Source organism: Pongo pygmaeus, chromosome 13 (assembly GCF_028885625.2).
Source record: "Pongo pygmaeus isolate AG05252 chromosome 13, NHGRI_mPonPyg2-v2.0_pri, whole genome shotgun sequence".
Taxonomy (NCBI): domain Eukaryota; kingdom Metazoa; phylum Chordata; class Mammalia; order Primates; family Hominidae; genus Pongo; species Pongo pygmaeus.
The window spans coordinates 27155987-27169365 of record NC_072386.2 but is presented as its reverse complement, the minus strand read 5'-3'; the positions used below and the strand labels follow the sequence as shown (position 1 = coordinate 27169365).

Genomic DNA, 13379 nt, shown 5'->3' with positions numbered 1-13379 from the left:
CCAAAAGAAACAAGAAAATAAAAAATGGTTGTGTAGATATGTTTCAGATTGAAAATAAAGTTGAGGAAGTTACCATTCAGTGATTTTGTTATTCTGTAAAGTTAGAGAAAAGATAGCTTTATGAAATTGTTTGCATCTACATTTTAACTTACCTCTTCTTTCTCAAATATAAACATAATTTATGAGACACTGTAAGTTACAGTCCTTTTTGCTTCTTTATTTAGCTTTGATCTCTGTATACTTGAGAGAGCATGAAAAATGAAAAACCGCTAGGCAAACATGCAGGTGAATGAAGTCTAGCCTAGAGCTCTCTAAGGCACTAACTTTCTTATTATAAACAAAACCTTAACATTTCTGAGCCTCTTTTGTTATTTGTAAAATGAAGGACTGGAGATAATGTTCTATATATGGTGCTCTTTAGCACAATATATTTTTGACCTCATTTCACTTTTAATCTTAGAATCCAGTAGGTCAAACTTGTCAGCTAAAATACCTACAGTTTCACTTGTGATGGTAGTAATACATACAGATTATTGTTCTGATTAGCCGCTTATTTCCATGTGAATAATTCCTGTTGATAGAAGTTAATATCTATCATCTCTTGGGGTTTTTATAGCATATTGAAAGTTAAATAAAATGTAGAAAAAGACAAAGCTTTTCCTCAAGTTTAATGATAAGTTGTTGAAAAACACTTCAATAACAATGACCACAGCAAGAATCATGTTATTTCTCCTGTTATTGTAATTGTGAACTACAACTGTTAAGCTGTACAAATGGTAAAGTCAAGATGTGGAAAAGAGCACAAGACTTCTTACTGACATCAAGCATATGAGACACAATTCAAAGAAAATTATTGATTTCACTGCATCTCATTCAATGCATGCAGATATCATGATATATATTTCCATAAGTGAGAGAATAAAAACAAATTTTAAACATAAAAGATAAAGATTTACATGTTAGAGTGAAAAATTAGTTTCTTACTTCAACTTATTGTTAAGAAAAGATATTTTTTCAATTTATTTAATCTTAAAATGTGAGAAAGGCCTCATGCCCAGTGTGCACTCAGGAAAAAATGAAACAAAATAAAAGAATAGAAAATAGGATGTAACAAGAAACTTTTTTCCTTTTGATTCTTTTCATGTCAAAGGGCCAGAAAGCTAGAAAGTTATTGTTTGAAAATATATTTTGTAGTAGGAAATATCTTAGCTTGTTATAAAGTGTAAGTCTTATATTAGTAAGCGTTCCATAACAATTGTATGGCAAATCCTCTTGATAATGAGATTCTCACTTTCTATTTCTGTACAAACAATTCTGGGATCATCTCCAAATGTACTTGTCTCTGAGAATATTTTTGAAGACAAAAAATATGAGACAAGTGTATGAGCAGAAAATAAAAAACAATGTAAACTTTAGTTAATTTATTAATTTATATTTTTTTGCATGATTTGAGATGGACAAGTCTACTTCTATATTACTAGACAAGTGTATTTCCTCTAGTACTTTTTTTTCTTTTTACATCAGAAGGATAATATGCTGATGTCATAAAATGTTTGAGGGAGATACATCTCACACACAAATGTGAAAACCTAATGATCACACTTATAAACTACAAAAGGATTCTCCTCCAGTCCTTTAATCATGGTTATTTATACATCTTTTTCATTAATTTAGAAGTGACCATCACATTGTAAATTTAAATCTCAATGGAGTGAGGAAAGAAAGAACAGGTTAACTTTAAATAAGACAGAAAAGAAATACCAAGAACCTAACCATGTCAGTCCTAGCTCCTGCCTGCTCACATCTGCATAGGCAACTGTCACAGGTCCATTTTCTGAGCACATGCTAGCTTCACCCAACATGAAGCAACCTAAACCCCAACTGCCCTAAGTAATTTTCTTGGAATTTCTCCATTTCCCTTGTGTTATGTTGATACCTTATGACCCTGAGGATTTTTTCTCACTCTTCTTATGTAGACTAAGGGTCTGTGTTAGTCTGGGAGGGAAGGGAACTGTTAGGACAATGTTTTCAAGTGGCACAACTGTTTCAAATGCTTCTTTAACAATGTCCAGGAAAACTGATTATTTATGATATCTCTTTTTCTTTAGTCCTAGAATCTAGACAGAAATTTCTTGATAATAGGAAGAGTCCTCAACATTATCTTTTATATAAAAAGCACATATCCACGAAAATCAAATGTTACTAATTTCATACTAAAGACAAGAAACAAAAATATTCAAATTCCTATCGTATGCAATTATAGATTCTTGGTAGAATACTCAGTGTGTTATGAATATTCTAGAAAATATAGAAAATATCTCATTTATTAATGAAAAGATGTAGAAAGCATTTTATTTTTTAGTTTATTTACAATTCTATTCCCAAAAATAACAGTCAAATAACACTCACCAGATTTTTGTTAACCTCTGCATTATCGATTGAATGTTTACTTCCCTGCAAAACTCTTATGTTGAAATTCTCACCCCAAGTTTCATGGTATTGAGAGATAGAACCTTACAGATGTAAATTTAGGTCATGAGGGTGGGGTCTTCATGAATGGGATTAATGCTCGTATGAAAGAGACCCCAGAAAGCTTTCTTACTCTCTTTCCACCCTGTGAGAATACAATGAAAGAACAGCAGTCTGCAAGCTGAAAAAGGTTCTCAACAGAACCCGACTATGCTAGCACCGTGATCTTGGCTTCTAGCTTCCAGAGCTATGAGAAATCAATTAATATTGTTTATAAGCTACTCACTCTATGGTAATTTGTTATAGCAGCCCAAACTAAGACACTTTGCAAGCAATTTTTGTACTTCCTATTTGCTTCCATTCTCTGTCTCTATTACACATGTGCATACATTTGCTCCTAATTGAATTTAATACATTGTTTTGTAATTATTGTTGCAGTTCCTTCTCAATTAATAAAGTGCACTACGCTCCATATTTTTAATGATATAAATAAAAAGCAGTTTCTATATTCTAATAAATAATCATTTAAAATATTCAAAAGAATACCTATTTAAAATCAGATTCTTAATATTTGACACTAAAACATACAATCATGTTAAACAAATATATTTTCAATAGAAAAAAGTTAAAAAATAAATATAAAAACTATAATCTTTATAAATTTCTAAATCGGTAACAAAATTAGAAATAAGGCACAATATAATATGCACCTGAATACATAAAGACATGCTTGCAATGTAAGTAAGTTTTTGTATTTAATCCTGACTTTAAAACAAAGCACCAATAGATATGTTTTCATTGCTATTCTTGATTTTGTGAACTTGTTTACTTTGGGGAGGATTCTTTCAGCAGTTAGTAATGTAGTCCTCTTGAGAAATGCTCTAGATAGGTTGCCTTAGGAAGTACTTAGTTTTATTGAATAATATGTCAATGCCAGATATCTCTTATAAGAAACTTGATTTCTCTGGGAAATGTGTTCATTTGTGTGGCTTTTAGATAAATCAGTTTGGAAAATGGTCAGGAGGCATTTCAGCTCTTTTTCATTGCTTTTGTAAAAAGTATTATGGGCACTGTCACAATTTTACTGGGAACTCTAGATGAATTAGAGTTGTGAAGGTTACTGAAAACAAACTCTAAATTCCTTATAAACTATAGGAAGAAACACTGAAAACCAATAAAATATTCAGCAAATATAAAATAATAAAATAATTTCTAAAATAAACTAACAGGAGAGTGACTAGACGTAAAATGCAGGTTTTGAGTACCAATAAAGTGTTTCAATAATCTAGAAAGATACTTATCTAACATCCATTCTCAGCTACATCCTCCCCAACAAAGTTAGAAACAAATACCCCAGCCCATCTCTCTGGAAGTTAAAATGAGAGGACAGGTGATTTTATAAACACTTAACAGAACACTTGAAATCTACCTCAAATGAAACTATAGACAACATATACTCAATGAAATGGGATTAGTATCAGATTAAAAATAATCATACAGTTAAAAATAACAATACATAATTATGTATAGAATATTGAGATTATTAGTGATATATAAATTCCAGCTTTGCCAAAGTAAATTGTTAGAAGACTGAAAGGGGAAAATTGTAATAATATAAAAGAATCATCTAGAAAAATTTATCTATAGATAATAAGCATTCCTAAGTAGAGAACAGAAAGAAACCTCACAGTAGCTAAAAGCAGTAGTACAGACACTGGAAAAAATATAGTAAAACAGGATCAAATTTCACTGAATGAAGTTTATAATTCAGATGTAAAATATCATAATCTCTTTAATTCCAGGCTAGCAATGTTTCTGCCAATGCAACATTTTCAAAAACCTTATTGGTCGCCTGTGCAATTCATGGGGGTCCAAGCCATTAGACAAGAGGTTCCTCCAAAGATCTTTTTAGGATAACTCATCTTTATTCTTGGCTTCTGCTGAGATAGTTGATTGAATCCATGAGTCACACACATAATCCTTTTAGCAAAAGTTGTCTAGCTATACCCTTGGCATTCTTCTAACCACATGCTTGCTCATCTTGGTTATCTGGAGAGGTTGAGAGTTTTCCAAATTAACAAGTTTTAGTTCTTTTTTATTAAAATGTCCTTTCTCTGTTTCTTTCTTTTTTCTTTTCTTTTCTTTTTCCTTCCTTCCTTCCTTCCTTTCTCTTTCTTTCTTCTTTCTTTCTATTTTTTTTTTTTTTACATTTTACTATAAGCTGTAAGGAGGAAGTAAGGTCATACCTTCCACAATTTGCCTGAAAATCTCCTCAGCTCAGTATTCATGTTTATTTCTGACAGGATCTACTTTCCATCCAATGGTAGAACACAGTTGAGGCAAGTTTCCTGCCACTTCATGATAAGGATCTTCTTCCTTTCATCATCCAGTTCTATGTGCCTCATTTCCATGTGAGCTTTCACCAGAAGCACATGTAACATTCATATTTCTCTTTCTTTCTTTCTTTTTTTTTTTTTTGAGACGGAGTCTCATTCTGTGCCCCAGGCTGTAGTGCAGTGGCGCGATCTCGGCTCACTGCAAGCTCCGCCTCCTGGGTTCACGCCATTCTCCTGCCTCAGCCTCCCGAGTAGGTGGGACTACAGGTGCCTGCCACCATGCCCAGCTAATTTTCTGTACTTTTAGTAGAGACAGGTTTCACCGTGTTAGCCAGGATGGTCTCGATCTCCTGACCTCGTGATCCGCCCACCTCGGCCCCCCAAAGTGCTGGGATTGCAGGCATGAGCCACTGTGCCTGACCAACATTCATGTTTCTTAGCAATTCCTTATTCGTGACAATACATGTAACTTTGTAATGATGAAAGCATTCTGTACAGTTATTACTTATTTGAGCTCTCATCACAGTTGCCTTTAACAATCTATATTTATACCAATAATCTCAGAAATCTAGTATTTTCTATTTTGTGTCTCAGAAATACTTAGCTTCTGTTCATTACATAATTCCAAAGCCATTTCTAAATTTTTAATATTTGTTAAAGCATCTCCCCACTTCCTGGTACCAAAATTGGTATCAGTCAGGGTTTTCTAAGGAAACAGAATATATATAAATATGTATTATTTATTTCAAAGAATTCACCTATATAATTTTGAGAGTCAGCAAGTCTCGAATCTGAAAGGCATGCTGGTAATTTGCAGGCAAAAGCTAATGTTGCAGACTTTTTCCTTAAACTTTTAGTTTCAGGGGTATATGTGCAGCTTTGTTATATAGGTAAATTGCATGTCACAGGGGTTTAATGTACAGGTTATTTTGTCACCCAGGTAATAAGCATAGTATACAAAAGGTAGTTTTTCAATCCTCACCTTCCTCCCACCCTCCATCCTCTAGTAGGTCCCCTTGTCTATTATTCCCTTGTGTGTGTTCATGTATACTCAATATTTTAGCTCCCACTTATAAGTGAGAACATGCTATATTTGGTATTCTCTTCCTGAGATATTTTCCTTAGGATAATGACCTCCAGATAATGTTGCTGCAAAGGACATGATCTCATTCTTTTCATGGCTATGTAGTATTCCATGGTGTATATGTACACATTTTCTTCATCCAACCTACCATCGATGGGTATCTAGGTTGATTCCATGTCTTTGCTTGTGAATAGTTCTGCAGTAAACATACATGTGCATATACCTTTATGGTAAAATGATTTGTATTCCTTTCGGTATATACCCAATAATGGGATTGTTTGGTCGAATGGTAGTTCTGTTTATCACCACACTGCTTTCCACAACGGCTGAACTAATTTACATTCTCACCAGAAGCATATAAGTGTTTCCTTTTCTTCGCAAATTTGCCAGCATCTGTTATTTTTTTACTTTTTATTAATAGCCATTCTTATTAGTATGTTGCAGTCTTGAGGCAGTATTTCCTATTCAAAACTCTGATAAACTTCGGTTTTGCTCTAAGGCCTTTCAAGTGATTAAAAAACATCCACCAACATTATGAAGGTACTCTCCTTTACTTTTAAGGTCAACTGATTATAAATGTTTACCAATCTACAGAATACCTTCACAGCAACACCAAGATCCATGTTTGATCAAATTACTGGGTAATATATCCTGGCCAAATTTATACATAAAACTGTCATATTTGCCATATAGGCTTTCTTAAATTTACTTTCTTGAAAGTTGTAATAAGGAATCTTAGATTAAGCTTTGAAAAGCCTCTTGAATCTAGAAAGACAAGCCAAAAATTTACCACAAGATAATGCATATAGTTGCTATAAATGTGGGAAAATTCCTTTCTTTCTGAAGTTCCCAAAATATCACAAGGTTACTAGACCTTCCAGGAATTATTTTCGTAATGCATCCCTAAGACTTGATAGACTATAAGCCAGGTACCAGGGAAGTTATCCCAAGAGAGTTCTGTAAGCATTGCCTCCCTAGAATTGGTCTCAGTTCCTTAGAAGTGTGTTGTAATATCAAAATAAATGAACATCATTCTCAAATATGATATTTCAGGCAAGGCCTTGGCTGTAAAACCAAAGTTATCAAGTATGTCTTTGTATTAAGGTGGATAGATTCAAATCAAAGCTATGCGAATAACTATATTGCCCCAACAACAAGAATATTCAATAAGAACTTCTAAATTCTGGAGGGCTCAGGTAGGACAAAAAATTGTCCTTATTAAATATTTTGTCTTCAGCTTACAAACGCATACTCCACTAAATTATTATAAGTTATATTTACTGATAAAAAAGATGAAATGTTTGATAACATACTCAGAAAATAGTATCTTAAAACAGCAGCAATATTCCAAACAATACCCATGATCATCTTTTATCAGTTAACTCTGTCCTATGTAATTAATTTTTGTTCCAACTGATATTGAGTTAACATTCTGATGAATCCACTTTTTTCTCTACTAGAAATGTAAAAATCCTGATTTAGTTCACTGGTATAGTCTCAAAATTGCTTAAATAATACCATCAGAGGCCTGTACCCCCAAATACCTGATATAGTGCTTTTCTACAGGTCTCTGAGATAGTCCTTGTCTGTTGCAGATAAAGCACTCTCACATGTAACTGATGCAAGAGCTTTTAGGGAAGCATCATAATGAAACAAAAAAGTCGATTACAAAAATCATGAAATGGCTGTAGTTAACTTAAATTGATAATTTTTTTTTTTTTTTTTGAGATGGAGTCTTGCTCTGTCACCCAGGCTGGAGTGCCCTGGCCTGATCTGGGCTCACTGCAACCTCTGCCTCCAAGGTTCAAGCGATTCTCCTGCCTCTGCTTCCAGAGTAGCTGGGGCTAGAGGCGTGTGCCACCACACCGAGCTAATTTTTGTATTTTCAGTAGAGACAAGATTTCACCATGTTGGCCAGGCTGGTGTCAAACTCCCTACCTCAAGTGATCTGCCCACCTCGGCCTCCCAAACTACAGAGATTACAGGCATGATCCACTGTGCCCAGCCCAAAATTAGTGATTTTCAACAGCAAAAGATGTAATGAGAGCTTATTATGAGAATAACATAACTGACAACAAAGTTTTAGATAAAAATCTATAAATAATAATGTATTCCATTTTCAAAGAAGAGTAGATATAAGTGGCTTATAAAATAAACATGATTTACAGAAAAAACTGCATATAATAATCCTGATATAATATCTCATAAATATATTAGGCATATTTTTAGAATATACTAAGAAAGTATCAATGTTATATAGCAAAGAGATTCAGTAAGTCTGGAACAAGCCTAAATATCTTTATAATAACAAAACTCCATAGGTTAGGAGTGTGACTCCTACATTGAAAATTACTGGCTAAGAAGATGCTAGATTCACATTAAAGAAGTAAAGTTGCAACCAAGTTAACATTTTAAAAATAATTGCAATTATGACTGATATACTGTGTTGTCTAAGCGGATAGAATCATTTCACAAACAACAAAGGCACTGATAAATTTTCAGCACTTTTCATGTGCCATAAAATTTTCTGAAATATTCATATATAAGTTTGTACCTATACTAATATACCCACGGGAAAGCTGAGTATCTCTTTTTATTTGACCACCCTTACTATGTAACTTATGAATAGTAACATATCAAGTAAGTTGGGTCATTTCTTGCAAATTTCTTTTTAAAAGATGAAAAAAATAAATCCTTTGTGATTTTCCATGGGCCCTCTGGGAAACTTGAAAGACAATTATATGTGCAAAAGATATCAGTTAACATTTGATTTTGGGAAGGCAAACTATCAAAAGTTTTGAGAATAGTTGAACATTCAGTTGAGGTATGATTATAGGTTACTGAGAAACAATGCATGGCTGTCTAGTTAAACAATTGACAATATTGGTACCAAAACAGAGATATAGATCAATGGAACAGGACAGATCCCTCAGAAATAACACCACACATCTACAACCATCTGATTTTTGACAAACCTGAGAAAAACAAGAAATGGGGAAAGGATTCCCTATTTAATAAATGGTGCTGGGAAAACTGGCTAGCCATACATAGAAAGCTGAAACTGGATCCCTTCCTTACATCTTATACAAAAATTAATTCAAGATGGATTAAAGACTTAAATGTTAGACCTAAAACCATAAAAACCCTAGAAGAAAACCTAGGCAATACCCTTCAGGACATAGGCATGGGCAAGGACTTCATGACTAAAACACCAAAAGCAATGGCAACAAAAGCCAAAATTGACAAATGGGATCTAATGAAACTAAAGAGCTTCTGCACAGCAAAAGAAACTACCATCAGAGTGAACAGGCAACCTACAGAATGGGAGAAAGTTTTTGCAATCTACCCATCTGACGAAGGGCTAATATCCAGAATCTACAAAGAACTTAAACAAATTTGCAAGAAAAAAACAAACAACCCCATCAAAAAGAGGGCAAAGGATATGAACAGACACTTCTCAAAAGAAGACATTTATGCAGCCAATAGATACATGAAAAAATTCTCATTATCACTGGCCATCAGAGAAAATCAGAACCACAAGGAGATGCCATCTCACACCAGTTAGAATGGTGATCATTAAAAAGTCAGGAAACAACAGGTGCTGGAGAGGACATGGAGAAATAGGAACACTTTTACATTGTTGGTGGGAGTGTAAACTAGTTGAACCATTGTGGAAGACAGTGTGGCGATTCCTCAAGGATCTAGAACTAGAAAACCATTTGACCCAGCAATCCCTTTACTGGGTATATACTCAAAGGATTATAAATCGTGATAGTATAAAGACACATGCATACATATGTTTATTGGGGCACTATTTACAATAACAAAGACTTGGAACCAAGCCAAATGTCCAACAATGATAGACTGGATTAAGAAAATGTGGCACATATACACCATGGAATACTATGCAGCCATAAAAACGGATGAGTTCATGTCCTTTGTAGGGACACGGATGAAGCTGGAAATCATCATTCTGAGCAAACTATCACAAGGACAGAAAACCAAACACCACATGTTCTCACTCATAGGTGGGAATTGAACAATGAGAACACCTGGACACAGGGTGGGGAACATCACACACTGGGGCCTGTTGTGGGGTAGGGGGCTGGGGGAGGGATAGCATTAGGAGAAATACCTAATGTAAATGACGAGTTAATGGGTGCAGCAAACCAACATGGCACATCTATACATATGTAACAAACCTGCATGTTGTGCACATCTACCCTAGAACTTAAAGTATAGTAAAAAAAATAAATATGGAAGTTACCATGATTATGAAAAACCTTGACTCTTTTCTAAGTAAAAACACTGTAGTTTTCTTAAATAATCATGGACATAATAAAGCCAACATAAAACAAGGAAAATTATTTTGGTAAAACACAAACTGCTATCCAGGCAGACTGCACAGAGTTTAAAAAATAACTTTTTTTTTTTTTTTTTTTTTTTTTTTTAGACAGAGTCTGACTCTGTCACCCAGGCTGCCAGGCTGGAGTGCAGTGGTTCAATCTCGGCTCGCTGCAACCTCCAACTCCCGGGTTCAAGCAGTTCTCCCACCTCAGCCTCCCGAGTAGGTGGGATTACAGGCACGTGCCATCATGTCTGGTTAATATTTTTTTTTTTTTAATTTTTGTGTAGAAGGGATTTCACCATGTTGGCTAGACTCGTCTCGAACTCCTGACCTCAGGTGATACAGCTGCCTCGGACTCCCAAAGTGCTGGAATTATAGGGGTGAGGCACTGTGCCCAGCCAAAAAAAAAAAAAAAGTTTTTACAGTCACTTATTGACAGCACAACAATTATACAAAAACATTTGCCATTTTAATACACAGAAAACCAAATTCTACCTTTTTGTCAGTTTAGTATTTCATACTGAAGCTCTTTTTGAAAATCTTATAAAAAGCCCATCAGACCTTAGTCTTCGTGAAGGCAAATTCCCTTTCCCTGACACTTTTACAGCTTTTTATATATCTATACATTTCCCTTGCAGTGAAAGTTCTCAAAGTGGACAAAATTAACACATTTGTCAACAAATTCAAATGTATAAAATTTCTAATTTGCATACAAAAACAACAAAAAAGTACACCTTAAAATTATGCTTAGTAGTTAATATTTCAGCATTCTTTTACTTAGAAATAACACACATATCTATTTAAGACCCATACATTAACTCAATATAGTAACAGTCCATTATTTTAAAAACCTAAAGGTCTTAGAGTTTGATAACATGCAAATCGTAATTATTGTTGAAGCAACCCAAGTGTTCATGGACAAATGAATGGATAAATAAAATGTAGTACATACATACAATGGAATATTATTTAGCTTTTAAAAGGAAGAAAATTCTTACACCTGCTATACAACATGAATGAACCTTGAGGACACTGTGTTAAGACACATAAGCCAGTCACAAAAGGACAAATACTGCATGATTACACTGATATGAGGACCTTACAGTAGTCAAATTCATAGAGCTAAAAAGTAGAATGGTACTTAGAATAGGCTGGGAAGAAAAGTTAATAAAGAGTTACTATTTAAGAAAGTACAGTTTCAGTTTCTCAAGATGGAAAGAGCTCTTGAGATGCATGGTAGGCATGGTTGTATAACAATGTGAATATATTTAATGCCACTGAACTGTAAAAATGATTAACATGCTAAATTTTCTAATGTGTTTATTTCACCACTATTAAAAATGATTATAGCTATTATAAAAATAATATATTGTTTAAATAAAATATATTAAAATAATGATTCAATATGGTTAAACACAGATTTACACTTCTAATATTGTAGTAGCCTTATCATCTGACATCATATCTGGAGTTTTTTGTCTCACAACCAAGAAAATTAAGGAGTGTGGACACAAAGAGTGAGGTTAGAACAAAAGTTTAATAAGCAACAGAGGAAAGATCCTCACAGTGGAGAGGGGGCCTGAAAGACGGTTGCCAGCTATGAAGCTGAGTCTGAGGGTTTTTATGAACTGGAGGGAGACAAGTGTGCTGACTGGTCTCTAGGCCATCTTGGAGAAAGCACCACTTAGAAAGAGGTATGATAGTGTAAAGAACCAATTAGAGGCAGAGGTGAAGGCTTGGTCCAAGAGCTTGGCATGAGACCAATCAGGGGCTGAAGTGATGATTTATCCTAAGTAAATGAAGACTCAGCCTACGGCCAATCACAGAAAGATAGGCATATATAATGTAGGTGAAAAGTAAGAGACTAAGGTGTGACAAAGAGAGAGAAATATGTCCAAAGAAGGAGTGGAATTTGTTCATCTGGGTTCACACAGTAGGTGTTTCCATTCAAGGACACAGACTATTTCTTATCTAGGGCCTGCAGTTTGATTTTCAGCCTGTTCTTTGTTTGAAAGAGTTTTACCAAGGACCCACCTTAACTGCCTTCCTGACCAGTTTCTTACCTTCTCTTCTCTCAATAATCTTAAATATTTTGTAGTAATAATGATAATTTATTCAGTTAGAAACCAGGTTGAGTTTAGAGAGAACACACAAAAGCAGGAGAAAAGATCTATGTGGATGTCATACTGAATACTGATAAATCAAATACATAACTGTTCTTGTTAAATCAAAATTATTCTGTAGTCCTGTTTACCAAAAATTATCTAAATTATGCTGACTTAACTTCTTAAAATGTTTCTGAGTTAGTTTCTATTCTAATACGTTGAGGTTTTGGATTTTTTTCCACATTGAAAGTATTTCTTAGTTTGCTAATTTTCTTGAAATTTCAGGAATATTCAACTGATACACTTATTAGCTCTAAGTCAATTACAATAGGCCTCCTTTAAGAGATTTTATTATCTAATTTGGTAATAACATCCAGAGGTAGCAAAATATAACACACATACAATGAAAGGTAAAAGCTCTTTTGATTCACAAACATTTAAACAAACAGAAAAATTGCAAAAAAGAAAGCTTATGGTTTCAAATTTAATTATGGTTCAAGTATAAACACAGAAATACAGAACTTCCCAGTCTAGATATTCACTCCTTAGAGGGTATAATATTCCTTATTATTTTGAGACACAAACAGACAAACATAAAAGCTAACAAATCAGGTACTCTGTCCTCTTTTACTCAAAAGATAAGGTCTCAATTATTCATTAATCCATTAACAGAGATTACCGAATAATCAGACCATATAACAAAAGATGCTCGCCCCAGAAGTTATGTGACTACTCATAAAGGATCAAAATTAATTCCTTACTGTGCTATTGATGTACATGAGTACTAATCTGTGATGAGAAGGAATGAAGAGCTAACACATGGTACAAGATTGATGTACCCTGAAAACATTACACTAGATGACAGAAGCCCATCACAAAAGACTACATATTTTTTATTAAATTTATATAAAATGTCCAGAATACAGAAATATATAGACACAGAAAGTAGATTAGTGTTTGTCTAGGACTGGGGATGGGGAGAAATGGGGAGTGACTGCTAAAGGGTACAATATTTATTTTTGGGGTGACATAAAAGT

At 34.0% G+C, this 13379-nt stretch overlaps 1 non-coding gene across 1 annotated transcript; it reads right to left on the bottom strand.

The window, feature by feature from the left end:
* Window positions 1-1518: 1518 nt before the first annotated feature.
* LOC129044818 (small nucleolar RNA U13) lies at window positions 1519-1621 on the bottom strand. The gene has a single exon (XR_008504808.1). It is a non-coding gene; the product is annotated as a small nucleolar RNA U13 (small nucleolar RNA).
* Window positions 1622-13379: the final 11758 nt, after the last annotated feature.